This window comes from Dermochelys coriacea, chromosome 9, assembly GCF_009764565.3.
Source record: "Dermochelys coriacea isolate rDerCor1 chromosome 9, rDerCor1.pri.v4, whole genome shotgun sequence".
Taxonomy (NCBI): Eukaryota; Metazoa; Chordata; order Testudines; family Dermochelyidae; genus Dermochelys; species Dermochelys coriacea.
Window position 1 is genome coordinate 11,119,031 of NC_050076.1, and position 26,051 is coordinate 11,145,081.

At 41.9% G+C, this 26,051-nt stretch overlaps 2 long non-coding RNA genes across 4 annotated transcripts in view; one reads left to right on the forward strand and one right to left on the reverse strand.

Moving 5' to 3' along the window:
• Window positions 1-12,226, forward strand: part of LOC122455809 — a 38,787-nt gene extending 26,561 nt beyond the window's left edge. The window contains exons 5-7 of one of the 2 annotated variants that reach the window (XR_006274296.1): window positions 9,320-11,198; window positions 11,590-12,043; window positions 12,075-12,226. This is a non-coding gene — a long non-coding RNA (uncharacterized LOC122455809). Of the gene's footprint in view, window positions 1-9,319; window positions 12,044-12,074 lie in introns of both variants that reach the window. The other variant, XR_006274297.1, reaches the window with a different exon arrangement.
• The window catches only part of LOC119860999, a 71,692-nt gene that overhangs the window by 18,750 nt on the left and 26,891 nt on the right, over window positions 1-26,051 (reverse strand). The window lies entirely within an intron of this gene.

Below are 26,051 nucleotides of genomic sequence, written 5' to 3' on the forward strand. Positions count from 1 at the left end.
GGATAGGAGTTGGGGGAAAGGGGGTATCCCAACCTTGCAGAATAAGCTGCTGGCCCATTCCCAGACTCTAGGGATCTGTGTGGATGCTGGGATATCAGAATGATCTGTGAGGAGGCTCTCTGTCTCTACACTGCTCCCCTCCACCTCACTTCCTGGCATCATGGCTCCATTGGAGATGTGCTACTAGAGGCATCTGTCCCAGAGAATCTCTTTGAAGAGGTCTCATGGAACAGGCAACCAATCAGTATTACCTTGTCAGGGGATTCGCCACAGAATCAGAGTGAGGGATGCCAAGTGTCCCCAGGGCCATCATGGGGCTATTAACTTCATGTGTAATCCCTATCTCTTTCCCCATGTGGATCCTGACTCCATGGGATCCTAAGAATGAGGGAAGATGGTACCACAAAGGTGGTAGCAGGAGGACTGAGAGCCACAGATCTTCGGAGTATGGGCATAGTTTGGGGAAGGGGGGGAGCATTGCCCCCAAAACTGCAAGCCTTGGGCAGCCATGGAATTTGCTCCCACGCGTGGCTCCATTGGCCTGACTGGAGCTGCCCCCCCATATATACAAATCAAACTACGCCTATGCTTGGGAGCACAATCTGGCCTTACGTTAACAAATTCCTGGATACTATGGAACCAGATGTCAGTTGCAAGCCTCGAGGAGCAGTTGCTGTTATAACAACTGTGGGTAGGAACTTGTTTTTTAAAAATCCAATAAATAACTTAGCCACCTCCTTTCAAGCATTCACCTCTCAGCTGCGACTATGAATTTCCTCCTGCTCATGTCTGGAGAGCAACTTCCTCTAAGTTTGCTCAATGAAAGGAGTTTATTGTGGAGACCTGCCCTTTCCTAGACACACAAAGATGCACCTTAGTTGTGCACTTTTCTCTAAAGCAGTGAAATTTATTCATTTAACAAAAAAAAAAAAAGAAAAAAAGAGGAGATTTGTCTTGGTGCTCACTAGGACCCTGTCACAGTAGCTTGTGTTGCTGCATAATGAAGCACCACTAGACAGAACAGTCACTTGTGGCAGGTAGCAAAGAAATTTCAATAAAGTAAACTCTCAGTATTATCAAAATTATACATTTGGGGCTGTTAGCATGGCCTAGAAAAAGATGAGGACAGGCTCATCTCATTAAATGAGAAGAAATAGTGGAATTAGCTTGAATCTAATTACAAGCCACACTATCTAATGTAAAAACATGACTGTTTTTTCACTCCCATTCATTTTGGCTAGTAATTAGTTTTGGCCTCTAAAATGCCACCCTTTAATCATCCAAACACAGATGTGATTTGCCGTGCAATTTAATCTTGCTTTAATGAAGAACTAATGGACGCATCGCAAATTACTTTCCCTGTTGGAGAAAAATTCTATTTCCTGCTTTTCAAAAGATCAAGAGTATCTTGTGATAATAGCCCAAGCGGCCCTGGCAGCCTCATCGCACAGAGCAAACAAGCTCTTTTACTCAACTCCCAATTCAATGGAGAAAAAGAGGCTACAATTAGCAACAAAGCAGGGGAAACGCAGCATTATAGCCGAATCACTTTCTGCAGCTCAACCCCCAGCAACCACTGCCTTGTTAGAGCCAGGTCTAAAGTGTCAGGAGCGAACAATGTGCTGTGATAAATTACTCTCTTCAAACAGCTGCACTGCTAATTTTCAATTATACACACAAATGGCTCTCAGATTGGAAGAAAATGGAGTGTGCAGGGAGAACAGTGGTAGATTTCTATGTTTGTTTGGTGGTGAGTGTGGAGGCGGGAGAGTGACATCCTGAAAAAAAAGCTGTAGCATGTGGAGTCCATGTTTCAACACCAGATGACGAGCCCTCCAAAATCTTACAGAACCTGGTGGTTTCCTTTCCAAAGCTCAACTCTGCTGGGGGGAGGAGGGGAGAAGCCAAATTAGTTAGATCCATTTTTAGATCTAAAAGGCTTTGACTCAGACCAAAGCATCAGATGCAAAATACCTGAACTCTTTGGAGATACAATTTCAAATCCTAGCCCAGCTGAGTTACCCCTCATCCTACCAAGGGAGATACATTGTATTCCATACAATTCATTCTGTGGGGTTTCATTTGGTTGAAGCATTCAAACCTGAGGTTCTGTGGGGACACTGAAGATCCCATTGCACTTTTTGTAACAGCAGGGATTTGGCCCACTGCCTTGGTTAACATTCTCCATAATCCAAGCTGCTATTGCACAATGGCCTGCTGCCTTCCCATCCCATAACTCATATAAAGTCAAATCCTGAAACCACGACTTGGGAAAAACTGTCACTGAAATCAGTAGGAGTTTTGCTTGAGTTATGACCCCTAATTTGTAAAAGCATTTTGAGATGAAAAGGACTATGCAGAGGTAAAATGGTATATTGACCACATTATCCTGACTGTTAAGAGGCTGTGGCTGAGCTAAAATGATTTACAAAGGGTTGATCACTGGGTCAAATTCTTCTTGCCTTACTCAGCCTTATAGTCCCATTGATGTCAACTGGAGCACTTGCATGAAAAACCAAATTGGATTTGGCCCAGTACAATAAGGTTTAAATAAACACAGCCATCATTTGTTTTCTAAAGAATGGGAATAAAGATCAGTGTTCTGCAAAAGCAACGAAGTTGCATCAATGTAGAATAATCGCTTTATCATCAGTTTTGTGAAAATGGGAACATTAGTTTTGCCTCAGTTAGTTTTGTTAGTCATCCCTTTTCAAAAGTGACAGCTCATTTTGGGTGCATAATTTTTTGTCTGCTCAACTTGAGACACCTTAAAGGGGCCTGATTTTCAAAGAGCAGGTGCTCAGCACTTTCTTAAAATCAGGTTTCTTTGACTTTCTCAAGTTGAGCCCCAAAAATCACTGGTTGCTTTTGAAAATTTAGGCCAAGCTTCTGTTTTTTCATGAAAGAGAAGACAGTTCTAGCTAGTGAAAACTGTGGAACTGCTCTTTGAAAACAGTAGCGTCTTGCATGGGTCAGTGGCCAGCTTGGTAAAATTATTTGGTTGCTGCAGGACAGAATTTCACCATTTGCCAAAAATGGCTACTCCTGCTCAGCTCTCATAAAAACATAAGAAGAAAACACACAAGGCAAGATACTCAGCTGATGTAAATCAGCAGAGCTTCATTGACTTCAGTATTAAAATCAATGGAACTATGCCAATTTACACCATGTTATGATCTGGTCCATAACCTCTTCACCATGCGCATAGGCACTCATACTAACCCTAAAAGTTCAGAGTAAGTTTTGGAATAAATTTTAGGGTATTCACAATTACACAGTATCCTCGAAATGGTCAAATGTGACATACCTAATTAAAATGTTTATGGAAGGGGCTGGCAAACTCATCAGATTTGTTTTATAAATAGCTATCATTCTGAAAGAAATGGAAAAAAATCCAGTTGAATTTAATACTTCTCAGGCTAGCTTTTTCCCCCTTTCAATAAATGCTAACATTGTATCTCCTAATTATGAAGCACATTACCATACAAAAAGGATTATTTTAAAATTTAAAAATGACAGTCACAATTTAAAATGACTTTTCTCAAATATGGCTACTTGGACAAGTTAGAGAGAGCAGTTGCAGTATTCAATTGTAACAAGACACATTTTTTTTTTTTTTTGCTGAAGTGGGATTTTACTCCCTCTAGTTTATAATCGTTACAGAAATTTAAACCTCAAACCATTTCAGTCCAAGCTTATACTAAGCTTGTTAGTGGTTTCTGATGCTGCATATGATAGTGCTAAAGCATTACCATAAATCAGCAGAATTAACTATGATCTTCAGAAGCATGCCTGAAAGTGGGTGACAGAAGTCTGCAATTTGGTGCTCTGAATATTATGATAACATTCTATATTAAATGTTTATAATCTACTTAGAGTTGAGCTTCAAGTATATTTTATATTTGTGCTTCACCCAATATAAGAAATCATGGGCTATTATGGCCATCTGTGGCAACATTATTTGCAAATCCAAAATTAAAGAAAATATAAAAACATAAGGTGAGCAAGTGTTTTCTTCTTGATATTGTATTATTAAATTAAGGAAATTAGAGCTTAGTTGCTGGTTTGCAAATTTAAATACTGTCTAAAAATAAACATACTTCCTCTTTTCCATTTGTATATACAATAATCTGTAGCAAACTGACCTGATTTTAGAAACTCCAGAATAATACAATGTACAAACTCTCTTGGCTTTAGAGATACAAGGTCAATTTCAGCACAGATCTTTGAAAATGACTTATCTAAATTATTCATCTAGTCATAAATAAAAATTAGGAGTTACAGATAATAAAATCGTATACTGTATTCTTGATATTCAGTAGCAAAAACATTGTTACAACATTTTACAAATGAAGGCCGTGATCCTGAGGAAGTGAGATCCATAAGTTAAAAAACAGACCACCTGCCCTATATACTGGGTCCCACATCCTCCCCACTCTTGTTGCCGCCTTCCCACTGTGGGAATCCTACATCAACACTTTTCTGATGATAAAAAATGGGTGTAATTGGTATTTTCCCACTTAGAAAGTACCAATACCAGTGCATATTTGAATCCCTTATTCAATTACATCATTTAACAATATCCCCCACATCCTCTCAAAGGCTAATGGGTAGCTCCAGATGTGGATGTTTCACCAGAATGCAGTTGGACCAATACAACAGTCCTGCTCATGTAAATGGCCTTCAGAGATCATGAGCCAGAGCCTCACCAACTCCTGGGGGAATGCTGCACCATTGCATGTGCATAATTAATGAGCCACACATATTTTTAATTTCTTTGCACAGAAAAAAGCTTCTACTGGAAAGTTGCTGCAGTTCTGCCTTTTTTCCCCACCAGAAGACACTGTGGCAATTGAACAGAGCAGCAGCTCATGGCCAGCTAGGGAGGAGAAAGAGCCTGACTTCTTCACAGTGCCAGTCTGGCCAGGTCAGAAGACCACAGATATGGGGAGAAAGACATTGTGGGGCTGCTGGGGGGTGTGTGTCAGACAGGGGCTCATAAGGGCTAGTGGGGGAGGACAGACTGGGGAAGGGGCTGAATGGGAGTGGAGGTGCAGGGCCACAGGGCAGAGGGAGGTGCAGGGCCACATAAGGACATGGGGTGGCCAAGTGGGGCACAGAGTCACATGGGGACAGAGGGAAGAGGTGCACGGACACATGGGGATGGACAGAGTGGGTGTCTGAATGGGAGTGCAGGGACACATGGGGACGGGGCACATGTGCCTGACTGAATGGGAGAGGCTAGGGGTCATCCAGGGTCTGAAGGGGGGAAGCTCCCTAACAATCCCTCACCACCCTGCCAAAAAAACCTGTTCCATACTTTTCCCACCCATATGCAACAACCCTCCAAGTTCACACTCAGGCTCCTTCTCAGCAATTACTTCTCTCTTCCACAGCTCCTCCATTACCCCTGACTCCCCCAAGCCTTTGAACTGCTTCTGAGGGGTGCAGGAAATATGGTTCTGTATTGTAGTTTAAATGAATTATTACTAAGAGTTCTGTATTAATATGCCTAGTAAGGAATCTATTTGTCAAAAAAACATTTCCTGAATCTTTTTTGTTGTCTGTATTGTTGTAGACATACTTGTTGACAGGTATTTTGAAATAAATGACCAAAATAATTGAAACTGGTGTGATTATATTGTTATAATGACAAATAAAATATGTAGAATTTTGAAGAATTTGAAAATATTGTTCACAGAATTTTTAATTTTTGTTGCAGAATTTTTAATTTTTTGGCACAGAATTCCCACAGGAATAGCCTCACCTAATGTAAATCAATGTAGATCCATAGACTTCAAGAGAGCTAGGCCAAATTTGCACAAGTTGAGGATCTGGCCCAATGACTTTTCAGGTAATTTGAGCCAAATGTTAGAAAATAATGGCCTTTCTATTGATGGTAAATTGTCATTACCAACAGCTGGCCTTGACAGAAAGATACCGAGTCTGCAAATGAAGTACCAGCCAGGTGGGTAATCCCACAGGTTTCCCTTTTAGAGGAAACTTTTAAGGAAACAGCACAAATTGTAGTAGACTGGTGCTTGTGATGTTGCCAGTCCTCAAATTGGTGAGCTGAGAATAGGGTATCTTGTAGAACTTTACTGTATACCAAGCTGAAGCTACATCAATCTCAGTTCCAGCAAAAACAGCATGCTGATGGAGAAGAGAAATGAATGCTATTAAATTAATTATGGCTATTAAGCCAACTTGAGCCTTGACCGAGCACAACTCATTTGATTTCACTGGGAGGTGTTCTTGTTTACACCAGGTCTATTGGATTTTGTGTAGGGCTCTTTTTCATCTCAGAAACAAGATCCTGTTCAAGCTTAAATTACTGCTGAAAGGATACAAGGACTCCCAAACATTAACATAGAACGTAAACAGCACAATCAATATATTTGTTGAAGGGGAAAAAAGAAGTTACTCACCTTGTGCAGTATCGATGGTTCTTCGAGATGTGTGTCCCTATGGGTGCTCCACTGTAGCTGCTGATTGGAAAACTTTGGTAGCAGTGTCCGTTGAGTCTGCACATACGCCGTCACTCCTCACACTGTGCCAAGAGGCTAGCCAGTGCGCGCGGGTTAACTGTCCTCAGTTCCTTCTCTAACAGAGAGTCATAAGCAAGAACTCTGAAGTAGAGGGGAGGAAGGCAGTATTGGAGCACCCACAGGGACATACATCTCGAAGAACCATTGTTACCGCACGAGGTGAGTATCTTCTTTTTCTTCTTCAAGTAGTATCCCTGTGGATACTCCACTGTAAGTGACTCCTGAGCAGTTCCCCTGTTAGAGGGCTGGGACTTCGGAGTCGGGGCAGTCACTGATGACCGTACTGTGGAGCCAAAGATGGTATCAGAGGCAGAGTCCCCAGTGACCTGCGTTGGTGTTCTGCGAAGGTGTGGACTGATGCCCACATTGCCACTGTGCAGATCTCTGAGATAGGGACATCCTTAAAGAAGGTGACAGATAAGAAGAACGATTTTGTGGAATGTGTTCAGATTGAGTCTGGAGAGGTCATGTTATGAATTTGATAGTGCTGTTTGATGCAATTTGAGATCCACTTAGAGAGTCTTTAGGCTGATATTGCTGAGCCCTTAGATCTTTCCGCCATAGAGAAGAACAGTCTAGGGGGACTTCCTAAAGGCTATCGTTCTATCAAGATAGAATGCTAGGGATCTCCTAGCATCTAAGGTATATAGTATGACCTTCTTATTGTCTCAGTGATGCCTGGGAAATGGGAAGGTGCACTGACTGATTCATTTGAAAAGAGGAGGTTACTTTATGGATGAACTTTGGGTGTGGCCGTAGTGTTACTTTATCTGGGAAGAATACTAAGTAGAGTGGCCTCCCTCTGACACAGACCGAGAGGAACCACTCCCTGCATCCTGATGGGTGGAGCCAGGCCAGGCCTGCCCCTTGTGCTGCAAGCAGAGGGGCAGAACAGGAAGTATAAGAGGCGGGGACTCCAGCTCAACTGAGGGAGAGCCAGGGAAGGAGTCAGATGCTACTGCCTTGCTGCTGGCCCCTGAACCAGGGACTGAGCTATATCAACCCTGTCTCTGGAGGAACATGTGGAGGAGCTGCCCACTGGCAAATATCCAGAAGAGATGCCCCAGAGCAAATACCCTGAAGAGCTGCAGGACCTGCCAGCTGCTGAGGACCCTGAGGACACGGGAGCAACAAAGCCCTACAACCAGCTACAGGTAGGAAGTAGTCCAGGGAAACCAGACATTATTTCAGTTGTGTTTGCTGAAGCCATGGTCAGCATGTTTCAGCATGATTCCCACTGACCCAGTGGCAGGATTCCCCACCACTGTTAGGGCCTTAGGCTGGGACCTGGTCGAGTAGGGTGGGCCTGGGTCCCCCCTACCCCACGCTGCCAACCCCTGGGGTGGCAGTTTACCCACCCATAGGCTAGATGGCTGTGTTTGTTTGCAGTCTGCTCCAGCCAGGGAGCTGGACCATAGACTGCTTTGCTCTGCCCCAACCAGGGAGCTGGGCCACTAACTTTTGGCTCTGCCCTGCCCAGGGAGCTGGGCCACAGATGTTTTTGCTCTGCCCTGCCCGGGGGGGGTAAGCCTGATTGTACTAATTCCCTGTTGATTGGCTTTCAGCTGCTAGATGGCATAGCGAGGCGAAGTAGCATCCCTCTGATGCAGACAGGGAGGAACCACTCCAACCCACTAGAGGGGGGATGCGCCATCAGAGCTACTATCTCCCCTATTCTTCTAACTGTGGTAAATGCCATCAGAAAAGCCATTTTAATCTATAGGTATGTTAGTGAACAGATAGCCATAGGCTTGAAGGGGGGCCTGATCAGTAGAGCCCTGCATGGATATAGGTGCAGCTATCTGCAGGGCTCTCCCGGGAATTGCAGCAGCGAAAGGAGCAGAGCTCTGCGCTGGCAGCTCCTCCAGCGTGGCCTGTACCGCCCCCAGCCCTGCTCCTGTCCTTTCCACGCAGGTGTCTGTGTCTCCTGTCTGGGGGCATGCGCCACTTGAACAGAAGAGCGTGACCGGGAACAGCTGCCAGTGAGTCTGGTGCCTGTCTCTCAGAGCCAATGAAAGTCCGAAGGGGAGGACTCTGTATTGGTAATGGTCATGTCCCAGAGTAAACCTAGAAATCATCTGTGAGCCTGTAGTACTGAAATATGAAAGTAGGAGTCCTGTAAGTCAAGAGCCAAAAACCAGTCTCCCTGTTCCAATGATGGAATGATCATCAATAAAATGGCCATCTTGAACTTCTGAGCTTTGACTAACTTGTTGAGAGCTCTAAGATCCAGAATGGGTCTTCAACCTCCCTTTTAGGTTGAACCTTTTAGGCATTAGGAAGTAACAAGAGTAGAACCTCTTGCCTCCTAGATGTTGAGGTACTGGTTCTATAGCTCCTAACTTCAGGAGTCAAATCTATCTCCTGACGTAGTAGACTCATGAGAAGGGTCCTTGAAGAGAGATGGGGAAGGGTGTTGTGGAGAGGGTAGGAAGGTGAAGTGGAGGGAATAACCAGGTCATAATCTCCAGAATCTATCTGTCTGAGGTTATGCACTCCCAGGCAGTGGGGAACACTGCCAGATGGTGGCAATATGGGTCCATGGGCTCAGATAGTAGTGGGGAGTGGTCATGTAACCTCTCGCCCTGCCCATCAAAACTGGTGCTTAGAGGCAGGGGGTTGGGTCGAAGATTGAGAACCAAAGATTTCCGTTTAATGAATGTAGCCCCTTTTTCCTTTGGGGCTCATAGTGACATTGTGATGGAAATTGAGACAAATAAGGTTTGTGCTGGGACTGGGGACTAAAATATTTCTATTGCCCTGGTGTGTAGATTCCCAGTGACCTGAGAGTGGAGAGAGGCACTAGTCTTCTCAGCGAAGAGCTTCACACCCTCGAAGGGGAGGTCCTCCATTGTGGTCTGCACCTCCTTCGGGAATCCCAAGAAGTAAAGCCATGATGCCAGTCTCATCACCAAAGCCATAGAGATGGATCTGGCAGCCATGTTGTTTTTGCCACTAATTGCCTCTCCTGAATGATGGCCTTGAAGGAATCTCAAGAACTCTCTGGTAGCTTGTCATTTAACTTATTATAATTTGTGTAATAATATTTTGCCAAGAGCACCTGGTAGTTGACAATACAAAATTGTAAGGTGGTCGAAGAATATGCCTTCCTACTAAAGAGATCAAGGCGCTTCCAGTCTCTGTCACAGGGTGATGCCCTGGAATGGTGTTGTCAGCCACAAGAGTTTACAGAGTCCACTACTATGGAGTCGGGTGGTGAGTGATTGAAAAGGAACTCTGATTCCTTTGTGGGGACATAATATTTCTTGTCTGCCCTCTCACATGTCGGGGTTACCAATGCCGGGGTTTGCCACACCATCGTAGCCAGGTTTAGGATAGACTTATTGATTGGGAGGGCGATTTTCGAGGAAGACGAGGAGTGGAAAATGTTGATGAGCTGGTGGTGCATGTCTTTGACCTTCTCCAATGGTATGTGAAGAGTGGTCTGCTACTCTTTTTCCAGTTCCTGAAACAGGCAGAAGTCATCTGCCATCAACAGTGGTGACAGAATGACCACTTTGTATGAGGATGAGGAGGATATGGCCTTAGGGGTTATCTCCTCCTCCATGTCCTCTCCTTACTCCTCCATTTCTTAAGGCTCTGAGGCCCTCAATGCTGTGGCTGAGGGATCGTGCCTGGAGGGTTGTTGGACAATGCTTGAAGCCCGGGAGGCTGGCTGTTCGTGTGCCACCCAAAGGTCCCAGTATGGCCACTGTGGTGACACAGGGCCTGTCGGAGGTGCCCCATGGGTGGTCGTACCAAGATGCTGGTGGTGCCATCTGCTGGTACATTCCTGCTTACTATCTGACCCCTCACTTGATAGTCGAGGGGCATGGCATGATAGCAGGGAGATATCCCATTCCCAGCAATGGCTCGGTGCCATGATCTCAGTATCAAGGGGTGAAGAGTGAGTGCCTCCGTCTTGCCTATGTCATCGGTCTAATGGAATTCCACCCGTACCAAGTGTCCTGGTGTCAGTGATACAAAGTGAGATGGTGGTTGCTTTTGGTTATCCCTGGGCTTACTGAGGGGACTTCCGCTCTTTTTTAACTTGTCAGGGGGTCCCCAGTCTGTTTCTTTGATCCACTGTCCTTTCAAGTCGAAGACTGAGGGGAAGACTCACATCCACTGGAAGGTTGGGGTCAGAGAGACGCATCCATAAAGATGATTTTTTGGCAAAGTTCTCTGTCCTTGCAGGATCTTGGCTGGAGTTGCTGGCAGAGGGAGCACTTCTGCTGGATGGGGCCCTCGCTGAGACAGTAGACGCACTGAGAGTGCTTGTCTGCAATTGGCATTGCCTTGCTGCAAGGCAAGCACTTCTTGAAGCCCAAAGAGCCAGCATAACCTTGTCCAGTGGGGTCCCCTCTCCCGCACTGGGTGTTGACAAAAGAACAAAGTCCTTCCTTTGTCTTCTTTCTTCTTCCTTCTTTTTTTAAAGGCATGGTCAAATAAACAGAAGAAAAGAAACAATGAGGCTTCAAAGGGAGCTAAAATTTAGTAAATTGACCCCACAACGTAGATGCCTGAGGATTCCTCCTCCATGATCTCTCTGCTTCTGGGCCCCACATATAGAAAAAACATGGTGATTCTGCTGTGGTTTGGGCCCTCTGTGGCCACCAAAGTACCTGGAGGATTCAGCCTTGTGGCAAGGTGAGATTAACCAAACCTACCAGGAAGTAACTGATCATCAAAATATAGAATGCAGGTAAAAAAGCAAGCATCAGTAACCTGCTCTTTTACTGCTAGTTCTCACACTAGGATACTTCAAGGACTCTACTTCTCCTTACATACTTTTTATCCAGAAGCCTAAAGAAACATTCCTGAAAGCCGGTTGGCTGTAAGTTTTTATGAGCATTTTTGAGTTTTTTTAAACTATAGCATGTTCCTAAATGAAGTGTGGGAGCTGGAATTTGCCCTTATGCATTTTTGTGATACTATGAAGACTATGAATTAATGTTTTGTGATGTTCCTGAAATTAGAAGCTCCATGAACCTATCATTTTATGATATTTATGATTTGCTTCATAATTCATTCTCCACAGACAAATCAAAAGTCCAAATGCAATTGCTGTTGTGGGATAATAAGGCATGAAGTGGTGTGTTTGGAGTTAAATTTACATAAGAAGAAAGATGTTGGAAAAGTTTATGATGATCAGAACAACTGATGAAGATGCCAGACTGCTAGTTTCCCAGAAACTACTGAAAAAAATACTCTGTCACTAGTGTGAATAATTAAAGGCATATCAGAGGATTTGATGGTTTTACAAAACGGGGAGTTTTTCATAAAATGTTACATTTTTCTGACTTTGTGATCCGAGGTTTCAAGTCAATAGGGCTCAATGGGGGACCATCGAATCTAAAGGGCTACGCCCCCTCTGTGGCGCTCATGACATCTAGTGGTAAGAATCCCCAAGGCCATTCTTTCTCATTCAGGGCAGCAACACCTAGCAACAAGTGTCCCCAGGGCCACCCTTCCTCTCAGGGCAGCAGCAAGAGGTCACATGCTCTCTCAGGGCAGTGGCAAGAGGTCACATGCTCTCTCAGGGCAGCACTGCCCAGTGTCAACAGTCCAAGGCACTAGCGCCTAGTACCAACAGTCCCAGGCAGTAGCACCTAGTAGGGGAACCTGGGCCCCCCCTCCTGCAGCAGGTTCCATCCCAGGGCCCTACGAAACCAATCACCACCGCAAAAGGGTTCAGGTCCCTTGACCTGACCCTTGGGTCACTTCCTAACCCTAGGCCCACAGCAGGCATCTCCCCAGCTGGCAGCGACTCAGCGTCCCCTTCTTTTAAGTGGTTCTCTGTAGCATAATCAGGATCCTCAGCCTCAGCAGTCTACAGTCTTGGTGGTTCTTCCATAGGAGCCTGCAGCTCATGCCCGCTCTCCTCCTCAGACAGCCCACCCTGAGCTGAACTGTTCCCTTTCATATGCTCCCTCTACTGGGATCATGCCAGCAAGGGTGAGGGGGTGTGGCCTCTTGGGGCCAAAGTAATTGGTTAACATCTGCCTGACCAGTGCAGGATTGGTACATACTGTCACACTCCCCCAAATGGCCCCAAGGTATTGTGGAGCTAACTGTTTTTTCTTGCTGCCCTCATTGAGATGTGTTTTGTAGTTAGTCTAAGTTCTGTCTTGAACTCAAAGAGGCAGAATCCCTCCTAGAGCTCACTGAAATACAGGGGGTGCGCACCCACAGGTGTACCCATTCAGAAAGTGCCACATACCTCCCTGCTCACCCAGACACAACTCCAATAGCCAATGAGTAGTGGCAGCAGTGCTATGGCCCTGCCTCCTCCCTCTCTCTTTGGAGTGTCTGGGAGGCAGACGGAGAGAGAGATCCTTGTTCTCTGTGGAGTGCAGTTGCTGCAATTGTGCCATGCAAACACACAGAAGTTTCTGCCCTGCCCCTGTAAGCCCCCATAGAGCAGCCGGGAACAAAGTAGTAACATACTTAACACTTAATATTTTCAAAGTACTTCACAGAAATTAATTAATTAAAACAAATTAATATACATAGACACACCATGAAAAAGGTACTATGTTATGCTCATTTTACAGCTGGGAAAACTGCAGTATAGTATGAGGTCCCTTCCAACCCTAACCTTCTATGATTCTATGATTCTATGATAGTGAAGTTAAAACCAAATTTTTCAAAAGTGGTCTCTGATTTTGGGTACCTCAGTTCTGGGTACCCAACTTGAGATGCATTAAGGGGGCCTGATCTTCAGAGTTACCAAGTATCTACAGCTTTATCTTGGAGTTGTAAGTGTTCTGCACCTCTGAATATCAGGCCCCATCGAAGATGCAGCAATTTGAGCATCCAAAAATTGGAGGCCATTTTAAAATGTAGGGGCCTAAGTACCTTGCCTGTGGTCACATGGTATGTCAGTGGCAGAGGCAGGATTGGAATTCTGGAGTTCTTGGCTCCCCATCGGTTGTTCAGTCTATGACACCATCATGCCATCTAGAAAGCTCTTCACTACCTTATCTTATCTAGTATTGGTAAACTGAGTTTCCATTCATGATCACACTGAAAGCTTCGGTTTGTCTTTTCATTTTGTCTTCCTGTGTCAGATGACTGGAATTGGAAGCATCCAACAACCACAACATGCAATACAATGTTATCAGAATAGTCCATTTTGGTGCTTTTACTCCTTTCATTTGAAGCATACGATGCTTATCATTAATGGAGAGTGGATATCAGACGTAATAGACCATTGTTGTGATCCAGTATATCCACTCTTAAATTCCTATATTCCAAATATGAGAACTGACATTTGTGAGTCAGCTAAAAAGGGTGGCCATCTTGGCAAAAAGTGATTTCACTTGTGAGATGGCAGCTTTTAAAGGAACAGAAGTGGCAACACCATGATTTTCAGCATGACCAGACTGTCATCCAGGAAGCAAACTGTTCAGAGCAGTCAGTGCCATAAAAGATCATCTGTGGAACAATCTCCCAGAGGGTAGAAGTCATCCCTATATAGGGGGCCACGCAAGTCCGATGCTCCATTTATGTCCCATAAAGGCTGTATTTTGAAGATATAGGCCTTGTGAATTTCATCCTGAATGAATGTTGTCATCAGTGATGATCTAATGCAGGGGTGGCCAACCTGTGGCTCCGGAGCCACATGTGGCTCTTCAGAAGTTAATATGCGGCTCCTTGTATAGGCACCGACTCCAGGGCTGGAGCTACAGGCGCCAACTTTCTAATGTGCCGGAGGGGTGCTCACCGCTCAACCCCTAGCTCTACCACAGGCCCTGCCCCCATGCCACCCCTTCTCATCCCCTCCCTTGAGTTTGCCGTTCCCTCGCTCCTCCCCCCAACTCCCCGGGCCTCCTGCACGCCACGAAACAGCTGATCAGGAGGTGGGGGAGGGAGAGGGAGACGCTGATCGGCAGGGCTGCTGGTGGGTGGGAGGTGCTGGGAGCAGGGCAGGGAGGAACTGATGGGGAGCTGTTGACGTATTACTGTGGCTCTTTGGCAATGTACATTGGTAAATTCTGGCTCCTTCTCAGGCTCAGGTTGGCCACCCCGATCTAATGAGTGGTCTCATTATGTGGAAGGTGCCAGGAAACTTTATTCATGTATTACTATAGTGACTGGTGCTTATAAATACTTCGTTCAGATTAAATAGGAAAGGGTGCTCATAAGCTGTTAGCTGATGCCATCAAAGATTGAGGGCAAAATCCCACATTTCAAAGTTTTTTACCCAATGCCTGAGTAAAATAGAATCTAAAGAAATAGAGAAATGTTTACACCTTATTCATCAGTGCTTCACCAAGTTTAAGAAAACTCTGAAGTTAGAAAACATCTTAAGTGTGTGTTTCCTAAACAGATTAAAAACCAGAACTCTAGTTAGCTTTTGTCTAGCTGTTTTGCTGAGGGTGTTCTTCTAAGAACATGTAGGAAATAAATGATCAACGTTGAAAACCTTGACACTTCCTTAAAAGCCTTATTTTCATTGTTTAAAAATATGACAGCAAGAATTAATACTGGTTCTTCTGTTTCAATAATGGCTGTGATGTTGAAACGACAACAAACATCATTACATTTATATGCACATTTATGTAGACAAAAATTGTCATTACTTATTTTGGTGGAACATTTTATCATCTGCCCTATAAACAAATAAAATCAGCATAAGCTGTTTTTAGCCATCAGCAGTGTGTCAACATGAGTAACTTATAGCTAGACATGCCAGCCCTTACTGGAAAATATCCTATTCCATTTTTTAAAATGCTTAAGATTTTTTAAAAAGTATTTATTTTTGAGTTTTACAGAATCTAGTGAAACTACTTAACTTGATTCTTTACAGCAAGTAAATAGAGAGCAGAAGGTAGAGTGCCCTCAGACACTGTACATTTAAATGAAAATATGAAAATGAAATGAAAATGAAATCATGATTTCTCTTGATGTGTCTATTTGCCTGTTTTGTCTTTAATATTTACAACTATGAAATAAAATATGACCAGAAAATAAAAAGCAAACTAAAAAAAAAAGTGCCACTATTTTTTTTTATTCCATTTGCAAACTTCTCAGAGTTATATGTGTCTCTGGCCTTCCTATTATCTATTTTTCTCAATTCTTGCTTATTACATCTGCCCATGTTCCTATTTTTAAGAAAGGTAAAAAAAAGCGATCCGGGTAACTACAGGCCTGTTAGTTTGACATCTGTTGTATGCAAGGTCTTGGAAAAAATTTTGAAGGAGAAAGTAGTTAAGGACATTGAGGTCAATGGTAATTGGGACAAAATACAACATGGCTTTACAAAAGGTAGATCGTGTCAAACCAACCTGATCTCCTTCTTTGAGAAGGTAACAGATTTTTTAGACAAAGGGAATGCAGTGGATCTAATTTACCGCAATTTCAGTAAGGCATTTGATACGGTTCCACATGGAGAATTATTAGCTAAATTGGAAAAGATGGGGGTCAATATGAAAATTGAAAGGTGGATAAGGGAGTGGTTAAAGGGAAGACTACGGCGGATCACACTGCAAGGTGAGCTGTCAGACTGGAAGGAGGTTACTAGTGGAGTTCCTCAGGGATCAGTTTTGGGACCAATCTTATTTAATCTTTTTATTACTGACCTTCACACAAAAAGTGGGAATATGCTAATAAAGTTTGCGGATGACACAAAGTTGGGAGCTACTGCCAATACAGAGAAGGACTGGGATATCATACAGGAAGATCTGGATGACCTTGTAAACTGAAGTAATAATTATAGGATGAAACTTAATAGTGAAAAATGCAAGGTCATGCATTTAGGGATTAATAACAAGAATTTCCGTTATAAACTGAGGACGCATTACTTGGAAGTAACAGAGGAGGAGAAGGACCTCAGAGTATTGGTTGATCATAGGATGACTATGAGCTGCCAATGTGATATGGCCTTGAAAAAAGCTAATGCAGTCTTGGGATGCATCAGGCGAGGTATTTCCAGTAGAGATAAGGAGGTGTTAGTACTGTTATACAAGACACTGGTAAGACATCATCTGGAATATTGTGTACAGTTTTGGTTTCCCATGTTTAAGAAGGATGAATTCAAACTGGTTCAGAGAAGGGCTACTAGGATGATCCGAGGAATGGAAAACCTGTCTTATGAAAGGAGACTCAATGAGCTTGGCTTGTTTAGCCTAACTAAAAGAAGGCTGAGAGGAGATATGATTGCTATCTATAAATATATCAGAGGGATAAATACCATGGAGGGAGAAGAATTATTTAAGCTCAGTACCAATGTGGACACAAGAACAAATGGATATAAACTGGCCATCAGGAAGTTTAGACTTGAAATTAGATGAAGGTTTTTAGCCATCAGAGGAGTGAAGTTCTGGAACAGCCTTCCAAGGGAAGCAGTGGGGGCAAAAAACATACCTGGCTTCAAGACTAAGCTTGAGAAGTTTATGGAGGAGATGATATGATGGGATAGCCTAATTTTGGCAATTAATTGATCTTTGACTACTAGCAGTAGATATGCCCAATAGCCTGTGATGGGATGTTAGATGGGGTGGGATCTGAGTTACTACAGAGAATTCTTTCCTGGGTGTCTGGCTGATGAGTCTTGCCCACATGCTCAGGGTTTAGCTGATTGCCATATTTGGGGTCGGGAAGGAATTTTCCCCCAGGGCAGACTGGCAGAGGCCTTGGGGGTTTTCCACCTTCCTCTGCAGCGTGGGGCACTGGAGGATTTTCTGCTCCTTGAAGTCTCTAAACCATGATTTGAGGACTTCAATAGCTCAGACATAAGTTAGGGGTTTGTTACAGGAGTTGGTGGGTGAGATTCCGTGGCCTGCGTTGTGCAGAAGGTCAGACTAGATGATCATAATGGTCCCTTCTGACCTTAAAGTCTATGATTCTACGTGTCTTGCCACTAACTGCGGTTATGATTAATGTAGGTATACTGTAGCTCCCTCCATAGCACCCTCCATGTCACGGACACTGTATATGCTTATTTGTTAATGCATCAATGTCACCACTATTTTGCAATGAGGTTGTGGAGGTTCTCAGATGGAAAGAAGCACAGGGATTCAATTCTAGCACTTCAATGAGAGTTTACTTCAATGAGAGTTATTTGGGTTTGAATGAAATCCACTGCTCCAGAATAAAGCCTGAATATTCATGATCTATCTGGGTGGAGTATGGAGCAGTTGGAGAGGGCCAATGAACAAGCCTGCTATCCAGCTCTCCCATAACTACTATTTCAGACTATAGCTGTGCCAACCTGAGTGTCCTTGAGCAACAATTGGCAAGTAACATGGAACTGGAAGGCATGAGCTGGAGGAAGCGAGAATGAACACAGCCATTCAGCACCAGTCTTTCAGTGGATGGACAAACTGCTCATGGGAATGGCTGCATTCTTGAGTCCCTGCTGTCATTCCCAGTGTGTGTGTGCATAGCTATGGATGTTGGACCAGTCCACTTACCAGCCATCTTGCTCTGAAACAGTTGGGGCAGTGCTCTTATGCACATGAGTGTATCTGTGAATGGATGCAGTGATGAACAACTTCACTGGCCCTTCCTTGCTGAAACCTGCAACTGAGGGCAGGTCTACACTATGGGGTTAAGTCAATCTAAGTAGTTGGAGTAGACATACCATAGGTCGACTTATTGCAGTCTCTCCCATTGACTTGCCTTATGCTTCTCGTTCCACTAGAGTATCAGAGTCGACAGGAGAGCGATCGGCAGTTGATTTAGCAGGTCTTCACTAGAACCGCTAAATCGACCCCAGTGGATCGATCGCCACAGCGTGGATCCATGGTAAATGTAGACAAGCCCAGAGAGTTGGGTCTGCATATTGCCTGCTACTCCAGATTAGTGCTTAGAGTACATGGTAAGGGCAAGGTCACTTGATACAGAGGTAGAGAATGGGAAGTAATGAGTCTGGAGCCAGCACATGTTCCCTTTCCTTAAACAGCTGAGAGTAGTTCCTTTTACAGAGAAGGTTTGGATGTACCACTGTGCTAAATATGAAGTATTATTTACTTCACTCAACAGAAGCCATACCTTGAAGCAGCATGCACAAACACAACCTCAGCGGATGCATAGGCTAAGTGCCTGTCAATCTCTGTACTGAACTGGGCATTCAGGATTTTTATACTTCTTCAGACATTTCTCTCTCCTTAGCATTAAAAAATAAATCAGAATAAAACACTTTATGACCCTTTTGTGTCTGGTTGCACTAGGAGAATGGCACAAATCACAGATGATAATGTGGGAGACCTTCCCTTGTATAAATTAATCTCACAAGTTTCATGAATAATGATCTAGACTCATGAGAAACCAAGTTTCTGACCACTTGTGGGCATTAAAAATCCCATGACATTTTCTGTACGAGTTGAGGTATTAGCCCCAGGGGGAGGAGGGCTAGTCATTAAGCACTCAGATAAAATGGTGATGGGTGCAGTATATGAAGACAGATAAATCTATAATCACATTCCAGTAATTGCATTCTCCCTACCTATTACAAATTCCCTCTCCACTCTCAGTTGGCTATGTCATACTTCTTCACTTTCTTTTCTAAGCTGCCATGCAATGTTGCTGTGCAGTTTTGAAGAGTTTGCTGACTTTCATACAAGAGGTGGGTTTATTTTAGTGGTAGGTGAAATGATCCACTAGAGAGTGAGTTTGTAAAATAAAGTTTGTAAAGCTCTTTGACATCCTCTGGTTGAAAATTTTCACATAAATACAAATCATTATCATTACTACTTAATACACTAGCTGAATCCATATCAGGTTATATAGGGTCAAATTCTGCTCTCATTTACATTGCACTAAATCTGGAGAAAATCCATTGACTTTAGTGGAGGTACTCTGCATTTATCCCAGGCTCACTGAGAGCAGAATTTGGCCACCATGCCTTACTTACTGTTCATTGTGTTCACTTTAACCCCAAGTGTGTCCTGAGTATCAATCACATTTAGAGCAGAATTTGGCCCAGTTACAGCATTGTAAATCTGGATTAACTTCATTAAAGTCAATGGAGCTATTCTAGATTTACCACCCCATAACTGAAAGCAGGATTTTAGTTCCACATTTCTTAGGAGGATATTTGCGGTAAGGAGAGGTCTGTAAGAATAATGAATGTGGACGGTAAGAATACTGAATGAATTCTGTTATTGCAGCAAACCAAGAGAGAGAGCTACTTTAATAAAAGTTGACACACATGAGAGACTGAAGAAACAGCTGGAGAACAGCTGAATAGAACCACCTGACATGGGTCAGGGTCTTAAAGGACTAAGATCCCTGCCACATGTCAAACGTCAATACCACTCCAGTGGCTACAATTACATCTGCTTTTTTCTGGTAATAATTCAAATGCAGACAAAACATATTCCCAGCTAGAAAGACAAGAACAAACTAATACAACCAGTTAAAGGGCCAGTAACCTCTATCTCCTACAGCTATTGTTACTGCTCCTGGAATAAAGAAACACTGGACGTTTCACCTTGCCACAAACTACCTTGACGGTCCCATGATTTCATTTTAAAAAAATTATTTGTATTATATTCTTTCTCTTCCTTTGCTTGCCTCAGGGACAAATGTTGTGTGACATGTTATTTTTGTTAAACAAGATATAACAGCAAAAGAAAGGCCTCGGGTATACTGTTGTTGTTTTTTTTAAACTTACAAATATGATGGCATAGGGAAAAGGAGATCTCAATTTGGCTAATTTTAAAAGTTGCAATATTTTTGTTGCCATGTTTAAAAATATCTTTGATGACCGTGTGAATTGACCAGAAATGTGTGTGTGTGTGTCGGTGGATAATGAAAAGAAAGCAACTAGAGTTTTTCTACTCGTCCCTGATTTACATTAGAATAACATCTGTAATATAGTTGTTTAGAGTTCAGATTTAGCACTGTATAAGCTGTTTTCTTAATACAGATCTATCTTCTGTCTAGATGATATATGTGAAATAAGGCAGAGGTAAAAGGTTTAGTAACAGCAGGTGAAATAAAGCGAGGAAAAATTTGTATACAATCTGTTTTAAATGTTCGGGAGGGCCAAGGGGAAACAAAAATAAAACATTCTTGTCAGGAAAAAAAAATCAGACAAAAACTTGTCATAAATGAAAACAATTTACTCATGCCAGTATCCTTAAGTGGCACAAACTCTTCTGCTGCTGCTGCTACATTCTCTAATGATATTACTGCATATGGCACATCTCATCTAATCTGTTAGTAAAATCCTAAAGTCACTTATGTCAGTCTCTAATGCAAACCAAATGAGTCTTCCCAGTAATAAGAAGCTTCGCAGAATTAGTTTTCGTTTTGCAGAAAATTGCCATTGGGGATGGCACTTTTATCTAAAAATTTCACTCGTGCATAAGCAAAAAACTCATATTATTTGGTTACATTCCATCAGTATGAGGAATAACATTGTGAAAATTCTATGCATGCTAATGATATATAGAAATCCACCTGCTTTCAGATAAAATGAGTTTAATTTTCTGTTGCCCACTGCCTGGTTGGCCTTTCATAAATTACTTATGCACAGCTATTATTAAAATAGAGGGAAAGCAAATTAGAAAGTCCTCATATCTCTCCACTGGATTTAACCAAGGCAGGGCTATGACAGCTAGAGTCAGCATTTTTGAAAAAATTCTGCTCTCTTGAAAAATTTTGCATCTCTATACAATTCTATGCACTGTTGTAAACGTTCTGACCTGCCATCTTACCAAATTAACCTAAATCCTTTCTATTTTTCAACATTAATGGAATCCTCTAGAGTCCTGCTGATATATATTAAAATATATTTATTGGTTAATTTGAATTCCAGCATTTTGTACCTCATTTCCCAGTACTTCTGTTATATCTGACCAGCTTGGAGCTTTAGCATTAGAAACTTACAAATTAAGATAAATACATCTGACAATTATCAGATCAAAACAACTTAACTTTCATTGGAATGTATGATTGCAAATTTCCCTTCCTGATGAAAGAAAAAAATGAGGACTGTCTGCTTGAAACAGTTAATTGGATTTGAAAGTACTGTACATTTCAAGCAATTGGTGCAGCTTTTGGTTGGTCAATGACTACTTGACCTCCTGGTTTTACAACAGACAATTCGTTTTCGTTTCTTGAGGGTCTTTCAAGTCCATAGTTCATGGTGACTTTAAGTTTAATTTCTGTTAATGACATTATTTTGCTCTTGTAGGATAAAACTTTCTAGTGATGTGTTGAGCAGCAGTGACAATCCCATTACGATGAGAGGAGAAATGCCTTCTCAAATTGCACTCTTTAAATATTGTATGTAGCATTATTTTATTTTAAAGCAACTTCTTTGGCATTTTAGGTTTATATGCACAAGAGTAATAATACCCACAGCTATTGTGAGAAATGCTTGTTAAATAAATAAATAAATAAATAAATCCTATTAATCTTGCAGTCTCTGCCCAGGCAAATATTCCTGCTAAACCCCGGGGCCCAATTCTAATCCCACTTACACCAGGTACTAGTATAACTCCTTTCACTTCAGCAGAATTACTTCTGATTTACACTGGTGTAAGTGATATCAAAATATGGGCCAGAGGCTGCATGGCTGGGACCCTCCTTTGTACAAGAAGTACAATTGTGTAGCCCTCACCCATATTTGTACTTCCTTACACAGCTAGTCATGTGAGTAAGTGCTAACCTGAGTGAATAAGGGCCACACAGTTGGGCTCTTAGGATCTTTGCTAGAAACTTTCTCATGTATAGAAACGCTTATCATTGTCACTGAAGAACAACAGAAATGTTTAATTCCCAAGAATGCTTCTTAATGCTCAGTGGAAGTTGCTAAGTAATCAGTTATTCATAGCATAATAAAGTAGAGCTTGAGTCTGTTGAATATTTCACTTTACTACGTAAGTAACTCCTTTGAATTTAAACAGGACTACTTGTGTCATAAGGTACTACTGTATGGGTCAAATCCTCAGCTCAGATCTGTGCAACACTACTGTAGTCAGTGGAACTACACTGATTCATATCTAATGTGGATCTGGCCTAATGTGAACATGGATGGCACAATCGGGCTCTAAATTATTAAAATTAATGAACCATAACATTTGCTGTTTAAAGAGAATGGTGAAGCATAAAGTATATGTTTCCTTTGCACCGCTGTACAGAGCATTTGGGGCCAAATTCTCAGCTGGTATAAACTGCTGTAGTTCCATTGATTTCAGTTGAATGACACCAATTTATTCCAACTGAGAACCTGGCCCTCCCATAACTTGTAAAAGGGAGGAATATGGTATAATAGTCAGAGCAAGGTGTTAAAAGTTGCAACTCCTAGTTTCATTCCTGGTTTTGCCATTTTCTTGTCATGGGACATTGGGCAAACATCTCTGTATGTGCCTCAACTTCTTCATCTCTGGAAAATGTGCATAAATAATACCCTGCCTCACAGGCATGTTGTAAATCTTAACAAATTATTGTTTGTAAAGTGCTTTCAGATTCATGGATAGAAAATGCAATGGAATTGTAAGATACAGTATTTTACAGCACTCATTTTTTTAATTGCCATTTCCTACTGAAAAAAGCGTTTGTAGAATAGTTTCTCAAATAGTTTTACTGTAAAACAATGTGCATATACAGGTCTAATAAGGTGGTGTGTTATTAAAGTTTCATGAGTTTTGGGAAACCCTTATAACACAGGGATGACTATATCTCTGTGAGTAATACAGACATCTCAAACTCATGCCAATAAAAGCTTTACAACACACCACATTATAAATGTATTTACTATCTCAACCTCTCAAGTTTCAGTTACCCAATCAGAGTGCAGAAACAGTACCATGTGACTTAGCAGACCCGTGACACAAAAGCTATATTGCCATCCTCAAACATTCAAAAATCTTGTCAAGCAAAATTATGAGATTGGCTTAAAATAGTGAGTTTTAAAAAAAATAAACAAACACTATATAATAAACAGTTCTTTTTATTTGCTTTCCAACATTTGAGCCTTTAGTCAGCACTCAAGTTTATGTTCTCCAGCTTTTCTCCACATCCACCTGGTCTAAAATTTATTTATTTTTTAAAATGAAAGATGAGATTCTCCCATATTCATATGAATCTAAGAGCTGGGATGGGCTTTAATAAAAACACCACATCTCACAAGACTTGAACTAAAATTAAAAGAGTTGGCAACAATGGAAGAGGTTGAAATTCATCCCAGGCAGAGGATCAGCACAATGTCTTTTTATCAGTAAAGTACATCAAGTTTATATAAATAAAAATAATTTGGTAAAAATCATAGAGCACAGTAACAGGATCCTGTTGTCCGCAGTTCTCTGCTCACTTCCTGCAGTTCACAGACCCTCCTGTCACGTTAGGTCTCTGCAGGCACATCCCACAGTCTTGCACAACAACAGTTACTACAGACACAAATAAGCTGTATTTTGAGGCCGCACATGGGACATAAATGGTATGTAGGGTTTGTGCTGGTCCTCTAAACAGCGATGAATTTCCTCAGTAAAATGTAAATGTCAAATTTCATCTGTTTGTATTACAGTAGCACGTAGGAGTCCCAATCATGGACCAGAAGCCCACTGTACTAGGCATTGGCTGAAATACATTCCACAATCCACAGGCTGAAATACATGCTCATAAAACATTGGTCAAATAATTCTGAACAATGAATCAATTAATAAAAATCTAACTCTGATTGCTGATTTTTTGTGAACAGAAAAAAAGGTTAAATAAATAATTCTCTTTATAAAGCTCACCCAGCTCTAGCAATCAGAGGTGAGATCCTAAAGACTGGAAAGCATGACATAAATGTAAAAAGTACCTTAAATTCAAAGTGAAAACCCATGATGTTTTCCTACACTCTCTAAAGTACAGTATGTCCTATGCACCCAGTAGAGGACACCTTATAGTATTAGACTGTTGAAATGTTACAATTAAAGGTCTGTCAAAGTTTCCATTAAATCCCTGATTTTCAGGGTTTAATTAATAACATCAGTTAAAATTAATTTGAATAGAATTAGAGCCACTGTCATATTCTTAAAAAGAAAAGGAGTACTTGTGGCACCTTAGAGACTAACATATTTATTTGAGCATAAACTTTCGTGAGCTACAGCTCACTTCATTGGATGCTGTACGAAAGCTTATGCTCAAATAAATGTGTTAGTCTCTAAGGTGCCACAAGTACTCCTTTTCTTTTTAAGAATACAGACTAACATGCCTGCTACTCTGAAACCTGTCATATTCTTATTGCACATTTATTCCTGATTTCAAGTCTGTACAATATATGGGATTGATCCTGCTCTCTTTACTCACACAAAATTTCCTACTGAAGGGGAAACTCTTTGAAGATAAAACTCCACATTGAAGTCAGTTGGATCTCTGCCTGAATAAAGACTATGGTATCTGCCCCTAAAACAGTCCCAGGTTTGCAAAAAATTAGGCATTAATTGGATGGACGTTTATTCATAGATTTCAAAGCCGGAAGGGACCACTGTAACCATATAGTCTGCCCTCCTGTATAAAACAAGCCATAGAATTTCCTCAAAATAATTCCTAGAGCAGATCTTTTAGAAAAACATGCAATCTTGCTTTTAAAATTGTCAGTAATGGAGGAGCTACCATGACCATGGTAAATTGTTCCAGTGGTGAATTATTTTCACTGTTAAACAGTTTTGCTTTATTTCCAATCTGAACTTGTCTAGCTTCAACTTCCAGCCATCGGATCATGTTATAACTTTCTCTACTATACTGAAGAGCCCATTATTAAATATTTGGTCCCCATATAGATGCTAATATGTAATCAAGTCGCCCTTCAACCTTCTCTTTGTTAAGCTAATTTGAGGAAGTAGATTATTGCAGAATAAATTAAATACAGTTGTAGAATAGAAATTCAAGCCACAATAATTTGCTTTATGATAATTTTGAAATATATCAAATGTGTCATCTTTCAGTAAAATTCAAGATCCTTTTCCTACAAGCTTCCACACACACAACTCCCCAGCTAGGGCCAATTCTGCTTCATTGAAGTCAATGGGAATCTATCCATTTATTTTAATAGGAGCAGTATCAGACTCATTGTTATTGGGAATTTTATCTGAGTCAGAACTACAGGATTGGGCCCCACGTTTAAAAAAAAAATTCTGTAAATACAGAAGACTATATTTTCCACTGGAGACATAAGAGAGAATTAAATGCTATGTTACTGTAACAACGGCTTGCTGGAGTCACTGCATCCGATGAAGTGAGCTGTAGCTCACAAAAGCTTATGCTCAAATAAATTTGTTAGTCTCTAAGGTGCCACAAGTACTCATTTTCTTTTTGGAGACTGACTGAATCACCCTGTCATGTGACAAGGGTATGGACTTTTTGTAACATGGGACTATGTCATATGACTAACGCCAGGAGATAAAGACTGATCTCTTACCATATCTGACAAGTAAGCTAAATATATGGAGGGAAATGGAGCCTGAATCCCTCAGCCTAGAAGGGAACTTGGCAGAAAACTGGTGGAGATGGTGGCTGCACTGCTCAGTTTTCCTAGAAGCAAGTAATATTACAGAG